The following is a 17,710-nucleotide window of genomic DNA, read 5'->3' as shown; positions in this document are numbered from 1 at the left end:
AAGGATAAATACATTTCAACCCATTCAAACAAAAAAAACTTACAGCATAGAATTTGACAGTGAATGCAGAATTCAGATTCTGGGGGGAATTTGACTCTCCAAACAATGGAAAATGGAAACTGGCAGTAATAATAATATCCTGGCTCAATATAAAACATTGACTCAGCTCCCTATAGATGTATTTCATCTGAACTGTTGTTCTGACAGTATCTGTCCCACCAGAATAATGTTCAGTTCTAAATACATTTCTAACCGCCAACGGACAATACAGAGCCCATCAGGACTGCATTTTCCCAGTGAATGAGAACAGAGCAGATCACCACCACTGATACAGAATTACAGTATTATAGTCGCACCAGTCAGCGCGATTGAATCTCAATGTTAAATGAAAGTCTCCATACCATCCTATCTAAGCCAATATGACACCAATGAAGATGAAACTTCTCTCGTCATGAGCCGTCCGGCTGTTATCGAGAACCACATTCCAGATTTTTAACATGGTTGTTAGCATTAGGGAAAAAATACTATTTCTAGCCCCAACCTAGCTCAATATCTAGGCATTGGATAAGAACTTGACTACAGCGTCCATGAGGTGACCATTAGACTTGCCGTCTTTCAGACTGAATTAGTTTGTAGAGGCAACAGTTTTGATTACATTTATAATTTATTCGCTCTCACATGCCAACAGAGAACCAAAGATGTGCTAACCTTTTGTAGCATTTCTGACAATGCTAATATCTTTTTAGCCGAATCTCAGAGTTCTAAAACCGGGACCAGCAACGTGGTACGTGGCACAACAGCAGGAGCTAGCAAGTAGCAGGTTAGCATCAGTAGCTAGCTAAGTATATTTTGCTATCGAAAGTTTTCATATGGCTGAAGTCATTTGTGGAAACTAAATCAGAGCACAAACAAATAAGCTAGCGAACATCCTTGGATGCTATTATAGCCAGTTAGCTAGCCAACTACCCAGTAGCTACAAGCCAAAGAGACTAATATAGCTGTTTAGATTGCAGACCACAATTCAATGTTGAGAATATATCCTAGTTAGCTACATTCTTCTATAAAGCATAGCTAGCTAGCTAAGTAAAGTTCATAGTCAACACAATACTTGGGGAACTTTGAGAAACTGCCACGCTGCTAAGTTATAGTACAAGCAATGGGCATTGCTCCTCTATCTATTCTGGCATGATACAGTCAAACTGGATAGCTAGCTAGGTGTGCAGCCAAATGCCGTTTCAGGACAAACAACTGTTAGTTGGCCAACATTTCCTCAACCAAGACCAGCCTCTCACAACACAAACTGTCGCTGATGTTTCTTTTTCCCTATGTTGAATCCAAAACCAGGCCAATGCACATCAACACACAAGACATTCACGTTGCTGTTCGAGCATCCAGAACAAATTCCAGCCCTTAACTTGTGATGCATTAACTCAGTACATTCCCTCCTGTCAATGCAACTTTCTTCATGTCATTTTAATCAACATTGCCGTTGAAAATACATGTTTTCCAGACGTTGAAGTTAGGTTCATTTTAGGTTCTGAAAATAAGTATTTTCCAGACATTGAAATCAGGTTCATTTTCGGTTCTGAATGAATGTTGAAAATACTTACTGCACTCTGCTGTGCTCTAGTACAGTGGTTCGCAAACCTCTGCTCGGGGACCCCAGATTTCCCTATTTGTACATTTTAGTAATTTAGCAGACTTCTTATCCAGAGCGACTAACAGTTTGTGCATTCATCATCTTAAGATACTGTAGCTAGGTGAGATTCAAGAGCTTGAGAATGAGTTGACAAGTTGAATCAGGTGTGTTAGCACTGGAATAAATCAATTACATGGAACGGGGACCGGACCAAATCTAAACCAAACATTGACATCCATGTTTGGGCCAAATCAAGTATCAAATCTGAACCAAACAGACGTCTATGATTGGTTCAGATTTGGTTAGGACCGGACCAAAAATCAATATCCGTGGAAGGGATTCCCTAAAAACACACCACCTCAATAAAGCTACACATTTTCCGTAGCAGGTTAGGATAATTAATTTTTATTTATTTATTTATTTCACCTTTTTTTAACCAGGTAGGCAAGTTGAGAACAAGTTCTCATTTACAATTGCGACCTGGCCAAGATAAAGCAAAGCAGTTCGACACAAACAACGACACAGTTACACATGGAGTAAAACAAACATACAGTCAATAATACAGTATAAACAAGTCTATATACGATGTGAGCAAATGAGGTGAGAAGGGAGGTAAAGGCAAAAAAAGGCCATGGTGGCAAAGTAAATACAATATAGCAAGTAAAACACTGGAATGGTAGTTTTGCAATGGAAGAATGTGCAAAGTAGAAATAAAAATAATGGGGTGCAAAGGAGCAAAATAAATAAATAAATAAAATACAGTTGGGAAAGAGGTAGTTGTTTGGGCTAAATTATAGGTGGGCTATGTACAGGTGCAGTAATCTGTGAGCTGCTCTGACAGTTGGTGCTTAAAGCTAGTGAGGGAGATAAGTGTTTCCAGTTTCAGATATTTTTGTAGTTCGTTCCAGTCATTGGCAGCAGAGAACTGGAAGGAGAGGCGGCCAAAGAAAGAATTGGTTTTGGGGGTGACTAGAGAGATATACCTGCTGGAGCGTGTGCTACAGGTGGGAGATGCTATGGTGACCAGCGAGCTGAGATAAGGGGGACTTTACCTAGCAGGGTCTTGTAGATGACATGGAGCCAGTGGGTTTGGCGACGAGTATGAAGCGAGGGCCAGCCAACGAGAGCGTACAGGTCGCAATGGTGGGTAGTATATGGGGCTTTGGTGACAAAACGGATTGCACTGTGATAGACTGCATCCAATTTGTTGAGTAGGGTATTGGAGGCTATTTTGTAAATGACATCGCCAAAGTCGAGGATTGGTAGGATGGTCAGTTTTACAAGGGTATGTTTGGCAGCATGAGTGAAGGATGCTTTGTTGCGAAATAGGAAGCCAATTCTAGATTTAACTTTGGATTGGAGATGTTTGATATGGGTCTGGAAGGAGAGTTTACAGTCTAACCAGACACCTAAGTATTTGTAGTTGTCCATGTGTTCTAAGTCAGAGCCGTCCAGAGTAGTGATGTTGGACAGGCGGGTAGGTGAAGGTAGCGATCGGTTGAAGAGCATGCATTTAGTTTTACTTGTATTTAAGAGCAATTGGAGGCCACGGAAGGAGAGTTGTATGGCATTGAAGCTTGCCTGGAGGGTTGTTAACACAGTGTCCAAAGAAGGGCCGGAAGTATACAGAGTGTCGTCTGCATAGAGGTGGATCAGAGACTCACCAGCAGCAAGAGCGACCTCATTGATGTATACAGAGAAGAGAGTCGGTCCAAGAATTGAACCCTGTGGCTCCCCCATAGAGACTGCCAGAGGTCCGGACAGCAGACCCTCCGATTTGACACACTGAACTCTATCAGAGAAGTAGTTGGTGAACCAGGCGAGGCAATCATTTGAGAAACCAAGGCTGTCGAGTCTGCCGATGAGGATGTGGTGATTGACAGAGTCGAAAGCCTTGGCCAGATCAATGAATACGGCTGCACAGTAATGTTTCTTATCGATGGCGGTTAAGATATCGTTTAGGACCTTGAGCGTGGCTGAGGTGCACCCATGACCAGCTCTGAAACCAGATTGCATAGCAGAGAAGGTATGGTGAGATTCGAAATGGTCGGTAATCTGTTTGTTGACTTGGCTTTCGAAGACCTTAGAAAGGCATGGTAGGATAGATATAGGTCTGTAACAGTTTGGATCAAGAGTGTCCTCCCCTTTGAAGAGGGGGATGACCGCAGCTGCTTTCCAATCTTTGGGAATCTCAGACGACACGAAAGAGAGGTTGAACAGGCTAGTAATAGGGGTGGCAACAATTTCGGCAGATAATTTTAGAAAGAAAGGGTCCAGATTGTCTAGCCCGGCTGATTTGTAGGGGTCCAGATTTTGCAGCTCTTTCAGAACATTGGCTGAATGGATTTGGGAGAAGGAGAAATGGGGAAGGCTTGGGCGAGTTGCTGTTGGGGGTGCAGTGCTGTTGACTGGGGTAGGAGTAGCCAGGTGGAAAGCATGGCCAGCCGTAGAAAAATGCTTATTGAAATTCTCAATTATGGTGGATTTATCAGTGGTGACAGTGTTTCCTATCTTCAGTGCAGTGGGCAGCTGGGAGGAGGTGTTCTTATTCTCCATGGACTTTAGTGTCCCAGAACTTTTTTGAGTTAGTGTTGCAGGAAGCAAATTTCTGCTTGAAAAAGCTAGCCTTGGCTTTTCTAACTGCCTGTGTATAATGGTTTCTAGCTTCCCTGAACAGCTGCATATCACGGGGGCTGTTCGATCCTAATGCAGAACGCCATAGGATGTTTTTGTGTTGATTAAGGGCAGTCAGGTCTGGGGAGAACCAGGGGATACATCTGTTCCTGGTTCTACATTTCTTGAATGGGGATTGTTTATTTAAGATGGTTAGGAAGGCATTTAAAAAAAATATCCAGGCATCCTCTACTGACGGGATGAGATCAATATCCTTCCAGGATACCCCGGCCAGGTCGATCAGAAAGACCTGCTCGCTGAAGTGTTTCAGGGAGCGTTTTACAGTGATGAGTGGAGGTCGTTTGACCGCTGACCCATTACGGATGCAGGCAATGAGGCAGTGATCGCTGAGATCTTGGTTGAAGACAGCAGAGGTGTATTTAGAGGGGAAGTTGGTTAGAATGATATCTATGAGGGTGCCCGTGTTTAAGGCTTTGGGGAGGTACCTGGTAGGTTCATTGATAATTTGTGTGAGATTGAGGGCATCAAGCTTAGATTGTAGGATGGCTGGGGTGTTAAGCATGTTCCAGTTTAGGTCGCGTAGCAGCACGAGCTCTGAAGATAGATGGGGGGCAATCAGTTCACATATGGTGTCCAGAGCACAGCTGGGGGCAGAGGGTGGTCTATAGCAGGCGGCAACGGTGAGAGACTTGTTTTTAGAGAGGTGAATTTTTAAAAGTAGAAGTTCAAATAGTTTGGGTACAGACCTGGATAGTAGGACAGAACTCTGCAGGCTATCTTTGCAGTAGATTGCAACACTGCCCCCTTTGGCAGTTCTATCTTGTCTGAAAATGTTGCAGTTTGGAATTAAAAATTCTGAATTTTTCGTGGTCTTCCTAAGCCAGGATTCAGACACAGCTAGAACATCCGGGTTGGCAGAGTGTGCTAAAGCAGTGGATAGAACAAACTTAGGGCGGAGGCTTATAATGTTAACATGCATGAAACCAAGGCTATTACGGTTACAGAAGTCGTCAAAATAGAGCGCCTGGGGAATTTTTTATTTTACCTTTATTTAACCAGGCAAGTCAGTTAAGAACAAATTCTTATTTTCAATGACGGCCTAGGAACAGCGGGTTAACTGCCTGTTCAGGGGCAGAACGACAGATTGGTACCTTGTCAGCTCGGGGGTTTGAACTTGCAACCTTCCAATAGGAGTGGAGCTAGGCACTGCAGGGCCTGGATTCACCTCTACATCGCCAGAGGAACATAGGAGGAGTAGAATAAGGGTGCGGCTAAAAGCAATAAGAATTGGTCGTCTAGAACGTCTGGAACAGAGAGTAAAAGGAGGTTTCTGGGGGCGATAAAATAGCATCAAGGTATAATGTACAGACAAGGGTATGGTAGGATGTGAATACAGTGGAGGTACCTAGGTATTGAGTGATGAAGAGAGAGATATTGTCTCTAGAAACATCATTGAAACCAGGAGATGTCATTGCATGTGTGGGTGGTGGAACTAATAGGTTGGATAAGGTATAGTGAGCAGGACTAGAGGCCCTACAGTGAAATAAGCCAATAAACACTAACCAGAACAGCAATGGACAAGACATATTGACGTTAATGAAGCATGTTAGCAGAATTAGGTTAAGGTTATGAAAAGGGTTAGCAAAAATGCTCTCCTAACCTGCTACGAAAAGTCACTTGTATTGAAGTGGCGTGTTTTTAGGGAGTCCAGTACGTGGATGCTGAAATCAAGGCCGGTTCGGACCGCACAAAAAAAAGTCAGCCAGGCCGGACAGGACCAAAAAAAGGTCCCCTTAGTGGGGAAGTAGCCATCAGCAAGTACAAAACTGATGGGGGGTCTGGGGAAACTTCCCAAATGTTCACTCAGCCAACTTATTCAGTACTTTGAGAGTCACTTACAGGAACTGTAATGTGCTTAATGTAAAGCAGCTGTTGATATTCACCCCCACCCCCTCTTTAAAGGGAGAATCCATGTTTTGTCTGAATGCAAATAGCCATGTTTATGAAATAATAGCCAGGGCCCGGTTACCAAATATAATGGAACTTAAGCTTACAAGTGTATTAATGATGCAATGTTTCTAAAACGGCCGAAGAAGTCACATGTGTTTCCCAAAACACCACGTAGGGAGAATTTTCTATAAGTGCATAATCAGAGCATGTGTTGATATTGACACGATCGAAAGAAAGGCAGCGCTGCTCTCTGATTCGGCATTCTCCATTCAAATCTTACCTTAACTTTAAATACTGACAACAGATCAGCTCTTAGAGAGAAATTATCACCTATGGCTGCAAATATTGAGGCGGCTTATTCTAATGCTTAGGCTACACACTAAATCAAATATTTGGCACATCATTGCGCACATGTTCTTTGGCCAAAAATTTGATAGTAGCCTGCAATTAGTGAAGAAAATTGGACAATAAACTACAGCATACGCGACAAAACTGCTGTTTTTAAACATAATTTGAAGTGCAAATAACATTTTGCATGTGGAAATGTTGTATAATTACTTTCCGGTGTAAAAACCATAGAAATTAAAAACAAAAAAAAACTGTATTAAGTGAGAAATAGAGATTGGTCTGAAGCTGAAAAAGAAAGGGAATTCACATGAGCACCACAATTCCTACTAAAATCAAATCAAATTTCAAATCAATTTTTATTGGTCACATACACATGGTTAGCAGATTTTAATGCAAGTGTAGCGAAATGCTTGTGCTTCTAGTTCCGACCGTGCAGTAATATCTAACAAGTAATCTAACAATTTCACAAAAACTACCTTTTCACACAAGTGTGAATATATATATACATATATATATATATATATGGATGAGCGATGGCCGAACGGCATAGGCAAGATGCAGTAGATGGTATAGAGTACAGTATATACAAATGAGATGAGTAATGTAGAGTATGTAACATTATATGAAGTGGCATTGTTTAACGTGACTAGTGAAACATTTATTATATCCAATTTTTAATTATTAAAGTGGCTAGAGATTTGAGTCAGTATGTTGGCAGCAGCCACTCAATGTTAGTGATGGCTGTTTTACAGTCTGATGGCCTTGAGATAGAAGCTGATTATCAGTCTCTCGGTCCCAGCTTTGGTGCACCTGTACTGACCTCGCCTTCTGGATGATAGCGGGGTGAACAGGCAGTGGCTCGGGTGGTTGTTGTCCTTGATGATCTTTTTGGCCTTCCTGTGACATCGGGTGGTGTAGGTGTCCTGGAGGTTAGGTACTTTGCCCCCAGTGATGCATTGTGCAGACCTCACTACCCTCTGGAGAGCCTTACGGGTTTTGGGCGGAGCAGTTGCCGTACCAGGCGGTGATACAGCCCGACAGGATGCTCTCGATTGTGTATCTGTAAAGGTTTGAGAGTGTTTTTGGTGACAAGCCAAATTTCTTCAGCCTCCTTAGGTTGAAGAGACACTGTTGCGCCTTCTTCACCACGTTGTCTGTGTGGGTGGACCATTTCAGTTTGTCCGTGATGTATACGCCGAGGAACTTAATACCATGTCCTACCAAAGTTACTGTTACTCAGGCCTAGAAGGTAGGATATGTATATGCATGGTAGTATTGGATAGAAAACACTCTAAAGTTTCTAAAACTGTTAAAATAATGTATGTAAGTATAACAGTTCTGTTACCATGCATATACATATCCTACCTTCTAGGCCTGAGTAACAGTAACTTTGGTAGGACATGGTATTAAGTTCCTCGGCGTATACATCACGGACAAACTGAAATGGTCCACCCACACAGACAACGTGGTGAAGAAGGCGCAACAGTGCCAGGCGAAATCCCGAGCACAATCCATCCAGGGAAAATATTTTGGGGTCATTGTGTTTTCAATGCATTTATGGGAAACCTGATTTATTAGGGCCCAGATTGCAGTTCCTATGGCTTCCACTAGATGTCAGCAGTCTTTAGAAATTGTTCAATGTTTTTCTTTTGAAAAATGATGTCACGTTCTGACCTTAGTTCCTTTTTTACATCTTTGTGTTAGGTTGGTCATGGCGTGAGTTGGGGTGGGTAGTCTATGTTCTTATTTCTATGTTGTTATATTTCTATGTGTTTGGCCTAGTATGGTTCTCAATCAGAGGCAGGTGTCGTTCGTTGTCTCTGATTGAGAATCATACTTAGTTAGCCTGTTTTCCCCATTTTTGGGGAAAGAGAGAGAGAGAGAGAGATCAGGCTAGGATTGAGGATGCTTAGCTACTGTCAAACATCCATTGGCACAACTTCCGGCGCCGACAGAGATGGCCGCCTCGCTTCGCGTTCCTAGGAAACTATGCAGTTTTTTGTTTTTTTTACGTGTTATTTCTTACACTAGTACCCCAGGTCATCTTAGGTTTCTTTACATACAGCCGAGAAGAACTACTGAATATAAGATCAGCGTCAACTCACCATCAGTACGACCAAGAATATGTTTTTCGCGATGCGGATCCTGTGTTCTGCCTTACAACCAGTGTAACGGAGTGGATCACATGCAGCGACCAAAAAAAAAAACGACTCAGAAAAAGAGGGAAACGAAGCGGTCTTCTGGTCAGACTCCGGAGACGGGCACATCGTGCACCACTCCCTAGCATTCTTCTTGCCAATGTCCAGTCTCTTGACAACAAGGGTGATGAAATCCGAGCAAGGGTAGCATTCCAGAGGGACATCAGAGACTGCAACATTCTCTGCTTCACGGAAACATGGCTAACTGGAGAGACGCAATCCGAAGCGGTGCAGCCAGCGGGTTTCTCCACGCATCGCGCCGACAGAAACAAACATCTTTCTGGTAAGAAGAAGGGCGGGGGCGTATGCCTTATGGCCAACGTGACATGGTGTGATGAAAGAAACATACAGGAACTCAAATCCTTCTGTTCACCTGATTTAGAATTCCTCACAATCAAATGTAGACCGCATTATCTACCAAGAGAATTCTCTTCGATTATAATCACAGCCGTATATATCCCCCCCCAAGCAGACACATCGATGGCTCTGAACGAACTTTATCTAACTCTCTGCAAACTGGAAACGATTTATCCGGAGGCTGCATTCATTGTAGCTGGGGATTTTAACAAGGCTAATCTGAAAACAAGACTCCCTAAATTTTATCAGCATATCGATTGCGCAACCAGGGGTGGAAAGACCCTGGATCATTGTTACTCTAACTTCCGCGACGCATATAAGGCCCTGCCCCGCCCCCTTTCGGAAAAGCTGACCACGACTCCATTTTGTTGATCCCTGCCTACAGACAGAAACTAAAACAAGAAGCTCCCACGCTGAGGTCTGTCCAACGCTGGTCCGACCAAGCTGACTCCACACTCCAAGACTGCTTCCATCACGTGGACTGGGAGATGTTTCGTATTGCGTCAGACAACAACATTGACGAATACGCTGATACGGTGTGCGAGTTCATTAGAACGTGCGTTGAAGATGTTGTTCCCATAGCAACGATTAAAACATTCCCTAACCAGAAACCGTGGATTGATGGCAGCATTCGTGTGAAACTGAAGGCACGAACCACTGCTTTTAATCAGGGCAAGGTGTCTGGTAACATGACTGAATACAAACAGTGCAGCTATTCCCTCCGCAAGGCTATCAAACAAGCTAAGCGCCAATACAGAGACAAAGTAGAATCTCAATTCAACGACTCAGACACAAGAGGTATGTGGCAGGGTCTACAGTCAATCACGGACTACAGGAAGAAACCCAGCCCAGTCACGGACCAGGATGCCTTGCTCCCAGGCAGACTAAATAACTTTTTTGCCCGCTTTGAGGACAATACAGTGCCACTGACACGGCCTGCAACGGAAACATGCGGTCTCTCCTTCACTGCAGCCGAAGTGAGTAAGACATTTAAACGTGTTAACCCTCGCAAGGCTGCAGGCCCAGACGGCATCCCCAGCCGCGCCCTCAGAGCATGCGCAGACCAGCTGGCCGGTGTGTTTACGGACATATTCAATCAATCCCTATACCAGTCTGCTGTTCCCACATGCTTCAAGAGGGCCACCATTGTTCCTGTTCCCAAGAAAGCTAAGGTAACTGAGCTAAACGACTACCGCCCCGTAGCACTCACATCCGTCATCATGAAGTGCTTTGAGAGACTAGTCAAGGACCATATCACCTCCACCCTACCTGACACCCTTGACCCACTCCAATTTGCTTACCGCCCAAATAGGTCCACAGACGATGCAATCTCAACCACACTGCACACTGCCCTAACCCATCTGGACAAGAGGAATACCTATGTGAGAATGCTGTTCATCGACTACAGCTCGGCATTCAACACCATAGTACCCTCCAAGCTCGTCATCAAGCTCGAGACCCTGGGTCTCGACCCCGCCCTGTGCAACTGGGTACTGGACTTCCTGACGGGCCGCCCCCAGGTGGTGAGGGTAGGCAACAACATCTCCTCCCCGCTGATCCTCAACACTGGGGCCCCACAAGGGTGTGTTCTGAGCCCTCTCCTGTACTCCCTGTTCACCCACGACTGCGTGGCCATGCACGCCTCCAACTCAATCATCAAGTTTGCGGACGACACAACAGTGGTAGGCTTGATTACCAACAACGACGAGACGGCCTACAGGGAGGAGTTGAGGGCCCTCGGAGTGTGGTGTCAGGAAAATAACCTCACACTCAACGTCAACAAAACTAAGGAGATGATTGTGGACTTCAGGAAACAGCAGAGGGAACACCCCCCTATCCACATCGATGGAACAGTAGTGGAGAGGGTAGCAAGTTTTAAGTTCCTCGGCATACACATCACAGACAAACTGAATTGGTCCACTCACACAGACAGCATCGTGAGGAAGGCACAGCAGCGCCTCTTCAACCTCAGGAGGCTGAAGAAATTTGGCTTGTCACCAAAAGCACTCACAAACTTCTACAGATGCACAATCGAGAGCATCCTGGCGGGCTGTATCACCGCCTGGTATGGCAACTGCACCGCCCTCAACCGTAAGGCTCTCCAGAGAGTAGTGAGGTCTGCACAACGCATCACCGGGGGCAAACTACCTGCCCTCCAGGACACCTACACCACCCGATGCTACAGGAAGGCCATAAAGATCATCAAGGACATCAACCACCCGAGCCACTGCCTGTTCACCCCGCTGTCATCCAGAAGGCGAGGTCAGTACAGGTGCATCAAAGCTGGGACCGAGAGACTGAAAACAGCTTCTATCTCAAGGCCATCAGACTGTTAAACAGCCACCACTAACATTGAGTGGCTACTGCCAACACACTGTCAATGACACTGACTCTACTCCAGCCACTTTAATCATGGGAATTGATGGGAAATGATGTAAATATATCACTAGCCACTTTAAACAATGCTACCTTATATAATGTTACTTACCCTACATTGTTCATCTCATATGCATACGTTGATACTGTACTCTATATCATCGACTGCATCCTTATGTAATACATGTATCACTAGCCACTTTAACTATGCCACTTGGTTTACATACTTATCTCATATGTATATACTGTACTCGATATCATCTACTGTATCTTGCCTATGCTGCTCTGTACCATCACTCATTCATATATCCTTATGTACATATTTTTTATCCCCTTACACTGTGTATAAGACAGTAGTTTTTTTTGGAATTGTTAGTTAGATTACTTGCTTTTTATTACTGCATTGTCGGAACTAGAAGCACAAGCATTTCGCTACACTCGCATTAACATCTGCTAACCATGTGTATGTGACAAATAAAATTTGATTTGATTTGATTTGACATAAATGTATGTAGATAAATGTATGTAATGTGTCTGTCTGGAGCGGCTTTATAAATAAATTCAATCAAACAATGCAGAACACAGCAGAAAGACCAGTTTTTTACTTATTTTGCCCACATTTTAGTATCCTCATTCTGTTTGAAAATGCTGCTACTATTTTGGCACCGCAAAGGATCTACACACAGACACACACACCTGGTAGGTGATGATAGCCAGATCTGTTTGTTGGGCGTCTGTTTGTTGATGACATATGTACCATGGTCTCCACCCACCTTCACTGTCAAGGGGAAAGGAAAGGAAAGGAAAGGAAAGGAAAGGAAAGGAAAGGAAAGGAAAGGAAAGGAAAGGAAAGGAAAGGAAAGGAAAGGAGGATACCTAGTCAGTTGTCCAACTGAATGTATTGAATTGTGTCTTCTGCCACACACCACTCTGGAGGGAGAGAGAGAGATACAGTTATAATTTGACTTAATAGCAATGATTTATTCTTTATACAACTCATTCATAAAGACAAATAATGTCTCTATTTCTCAGATAGAACTTCTTAAAAACCCTGATGAAGACTACAGGCCGAAATGTATTGGTTTTAACAAACAAAAAAATATATTACAGCTTGTTCATTAAAATGGAGGACCAGGGCAATGTTCAACCCCTTAATTAACCAAAGAGCATCCTCATTCAACAAAGATTTACTAGTGTATGTATCATTGCAATGTTTTTCATCCTTTAAAAAAACAAACATATTCTGTCTACCTACGTAGCATTCACATGTTAGTTATTCAGGACAGGATGCAGAGCAGGGCAGATATACAGTACCACTGTGTCCAGTCTGACACACAGCACAGTGGCAGGCTACCAGGACAACGACTGAATGTTCCATATCCATAAATAATCACAGGATTTCCAGTAACTGCACCCCCCCATCAGGCACACTGATTTACGTCTAAATTAATGATTAACTTCTCTGCTCTTCCTCTAAAATCTATCCCACTCTTCTTCCTTCCTCCACCTATCACTCACCCTCCTCTCTCACAATCCTTCCTCTCTGCTCCCCTCTCTCTTATCCTCCCTTTCCCTCACTTCCTCAGGCCAGGGTTGACCTCTTAGGCTGCAGCGCAGCACTATGGACTCATTAATAGGTGCTAATTAATATCCCTTTCACATGTTAAGGAGATTAAATGGAGTATGTGTAGGGGGGCTGCTGGGCCTGGGATGACACGGTAGCATTTATCCTATTTCTAAGGGTGTCACAAAGGGGGACTGCATTTCATAATGGAGCATGAAGTATTCCAGAATGGGCTGTTGAGGATTCCATAGTGAAAAGGCAGGAATGCTTTATTGTAATAATATAAGCCCCTGGCCTTCAATGTCCTCCTCTTTCAAGGACAAGTTTAAGAGCATTGTGATGACATGATATCCTATTCAAAGATCACAACCATTTCTAGAGTAGGGCCAAGACCAGAATGTGTGGACAGTGTGTACTCATTGAGCAATGAGATGAAATGTTCCCTAAGCCTGCTACATTAGCATTATGTGTCCCCATGCTACTAGCTACTGGGTGTCAGTAGTCTATATTTTATCTTAGAAGTAGCCAAAATACTGTGTGTGTGTGTTGTTTATGGTCTCATATGTTTCTCTGGGCAGTTGAAAAGAGGGTCAACTGCCAAGTCAGGGACATCGGCCAATCAGTCAACAGCTCTGAAGACAGGCACTGTCCAGCCAGTGATTTAAAAACATACAAGCTTTATTAATCACCTCCTTACAGACAACACAGAGAGAAAGAGGAAGCCAGAGGGAGAGGGGGGGGGGAGAGTAAGAAAGGGACAGAGAGACTGCTCTGGGGAGGGAAGGAAAGAGAAGATGTTAAAGTTGAAACACTGATCTAGATCTCCCTGGAGCATTTATCCCAGAGGAAATCTAACAGTGCCAACAAACACACCCACATGTGCGCACGTGCACGCACAGCTGTCAGTGTGTGACATTAATCTAGCCAGTGGAGGTGATGGTGGAGGAGATAGGGTGTGAGTGTAAACGGTCCGTCAGCAATCACACACACACACAAAAACACACACAAAAACACACACAAAAACACACACACACACACACACACACACAGTTTAACCATAATCCAGATAGACAACTCTAGCACTGAAGGATGGGAGGGGATTACTAAGCAACTTCCAGACTATCTATCGCACCTAATATAGCTACCGATAAGTCGTTGACTAGTGTGTCAATTCGTTACTAGGCAAATGGAAGACGGTCCTACCCTCCTAGATAGCCTCCTTTTGTCGAGGAGGCACAAGTGTATCCTACCATGAAAGAGTTTTGATGTCTGTGACACACAAAAACCTTTTGAATTAGCTTTTGTATTGTAATGGGAGAAAAGCATGCACACATTTAAAAACAATAGGCTACTTATCGTTTTATCTATAAAATGTCTTCCACAACTAACTGAATATGTTTTATCACTACACGTTTATTTTGTGAGCCACTCCTGTAAACGTCATTTAGCTGATGACGCGTGAGTGGAGCAGGACCATCTCATTTCAAACAAGAACATTTCTGTCCACGTTCCTTCTCATCGAAGTCTCTCTTTGATTACCTTTCTGTAACGATCATTGTTGGAAGGATGGTCGGACCAAGATGCAGTGGGGTAAGTTAATCATTTTTATTTATGATAACCCGGCACAAAACAAGAAAGCGTAACAAACGAAACGTACAGCTTTGTAGGGCTAAAAGCAACAATACAAAATCAAGATCCCACACACAACAGGTGGGAAAGGCTGCCTAAATATGATCCCCAATCAGAGGCAACGAGCCATACCAGGCTATAGGCTATAAAATTAAAAAACTAGACTTTCCACCCTAGTCACACCAAAATAGAGAAATAAAAGGTTCTCTAAGGTCAGGGCGTGACACTTTCACCTTTTTTAAAGGGAGACGAGAGGACGGAGGACAGTGGATGCAGGAGCAAATCCAATTGAGAAAAGGCCACAGAAACTTAATTGGAAGGATGTTCGAAATGCTTTTAACATTTGTATCAAAAAACATTTTTGCAAAGATTATTATGAAAGTTGCCTATTTAGACACTTCTTAGACATACACATGTCTCCTGTATGACCCTATCTGTGAAATAGGGTTCAATATTTTCAGGAGAATCTACCAATTTTCCTTCCCGAGAAAATTGCAAGAAATTACCGGGCTTCCCGGTATTCCTGTTGAAACGTGACGAGCTATTTAAAAGCATATAATACCAGCGGAAAAACATCTGACAAAACCACTGTAAATTAACACATATAGAGTGCATTCAGAAAGTATTGAGAACGCTTTACTTTTTCCATCAATCTACACACAATACCCTATAATGACAAAGCAAAAACAGTTCAGATAAAAAAATATATACAGTTGAAGTCAGAAGTTAACATACACCTTAGCCAAATACATTTAAACTCAGTTTTTTCACAATTCCTGACATTTAATCCAAGTAAAAATCCTCTGTCTTAGGTCAGTTAGGATCACCACTTTATTTTAAGAATGTGAAATGTCAGAATAATAGTAGAGAGAATGATTTATTTCAGCTTTTATTTCTTTCATCACAATCCCAGTGTGTCAGAAGTTAACACACACACTCAATTAGTATTTGGTAGCATTGCCTTTAAAAAAGGATCATACTTTTTGGAGAAATGTCCTCTGGTCTGATGAAACAAAAATAGAACTGTTTGGCCATAATGACCATCGTTATGTTTGGAGGAAAAAGGGGGACGCTTGCAAGCTGAAGAACACCATCCCAACCGTGAAGCACGGGGGTGGCAGCATCATGTTGTGGGGTTGGCTTTGCTGCAGGAGGGACTGGTGCACTTCACAAAATAGATGGCATCATGAGGTAGGAAAATTATGTGGATATATTTAAGCAACATCTCAAGACATCAGTCAGGAAGTGTAACGGTCTGAGTGTAGTGGGTGAGGAGTCAGGCGCAGGAAGCAGAGAGTTCAGGGGAGTGCTATTTTAATGCACTGAAATAAACGCTGAACATAAGCCAACCCTCACAAAAACACAGGGCGTACTGAACAAACAAATGCCCCAAACAGGGGGACTTAAACCGTCCAGGGAAAACCCACAAAATAGGAAAACACAAAACCCAATAGACGTGCACACAAGTACACCAAACAGACGATCACAATAATGAATCCCGTACAAGGAACCGTGCGGGCTGGCTAACTAATAAAGCCTACTACCTAACTCAAAACAGGTGCACACAATCAACACATAAGGAGGGGGAGGAAATAATCAGTAGCAGCTAGTAGGCCAGCGATGACGACCGCCAGGCGCCACCCGAACGGGAAGGGGAGTGTCCTTCGGTCGGAGTCGTGACAGGAAGTTAAAGCTTGGCCGCAAATGGGTCTTCCAAATGGACAATGACCCCAAGCATACTTCCAAAATTGTGGCAAAATGGCGTAAGGACAACAAATTCAAGGTATTGGAGTGGCCATCACAGAGCCCTTATCTCAATTCTATAGAAAATATGTGAGAAGAACTGAAAAAGCATGTGCGAGCAAGGAGGCCTACAAACCTGACTCAGTTACACCAGCTCTGTCAGGAGGAATGGGCCAAAATTCACCCAACTTATTGTGGGAAGCTTGTAGAATGCTACCCGAAACATTTGACCCATGTTAAACAATTTAAAGGCAATGCTACCAAATACTAATTGAGTGTATGTACTTCTGACCCACTGAGAATGTGATGAAAGAAATAAAAGCTGAAATAAATCATTCTCTACTGTTATTCTGTCATTTCACATTCTTAAAATAAAGTAGTGATCCTAACTGACCTAAAACAGGGAATTTTTACTTGGATTAAATGTCAGGAATTTTGAAAAACTGAGTTTAAATGTATTTGGCTAAGGTGTATGTAAACTTCCGACATCAACTGTATGTCCTTGAACCGAATACTTTAAAATCGCACACAGAAGTAGTGCTTGAGTTACACAACGAGCAGCACTGAGCTAGCCTGCAACGTCACTTCCTGAAGAAGCTCAAACTGTGAATGTTGTCTTTATGAGACTTAATTTGGCTTCAATGTGCTATTGAGTCTAAACATAAGATTGAATGGTGTCACGTGAGTGACGTTGAGCCCTAATGATCTCCTCGATGCGGAAAACGCGAACGGAATCACGGATGTTGGTAATAAAATTGAATCAACTGTAAAACGTGGAATATTGCAGAATTTCCCATAATTTGGCTGAAATTTATTTAAAAAATATCTAAAGTAGTCCTAATTATTGTAGTAACCTAAATGATTTCATAATTGTAAAATTACAGACGAGTAGGCCTAGAGAAAAATATTTCAGTTTTCGATTGGGGTGTTTTGAGAGGGGGGGGTTCGGTCTTGCGTGCGTGGAACCCTTACGCCACTTCACAACTTGGCTGTCACTTTGAGAATCATGTTGAAGTGGCTGTCTGAGAAGGCCAAGTCATCAAAAAAACATATATTCGACCCTAACCCCTATTTTCAGAGCAGAGCAATACCCAAAGGACTATTACTAGTCAGGCGATAAGCTGTTTTGCAAATTATGTCAACATACTATATTGATGGACCCGGAAAAATATGTGTGATGATCACTTAAAGTCTGAAGCCCATGTGATGAACAAGGAAAAGCACCGTGCGCATCAGCAGATTCAAGACGATAATTTATTCAGGACTTTGTGG

The sequence above is a fragment of the Oncorhynchus tshawytscha genome, linkage group LG04, assembly GCF_018296145.1.
Source record: "Oncorhynchus tshawytscha isolate Ot180627B linkage group LG04, Otsh_v2.0, whole genome shotgun sequence".
NCBI lineage: Eukaryota > Metazoa > Chordata > Actinopteri > Salmoniformes > Salmonidae > Oncorhynchus > Oncorhynchus tshawytscha.
Note: the sequence above shows the minus strand (reverse complement) of the source record.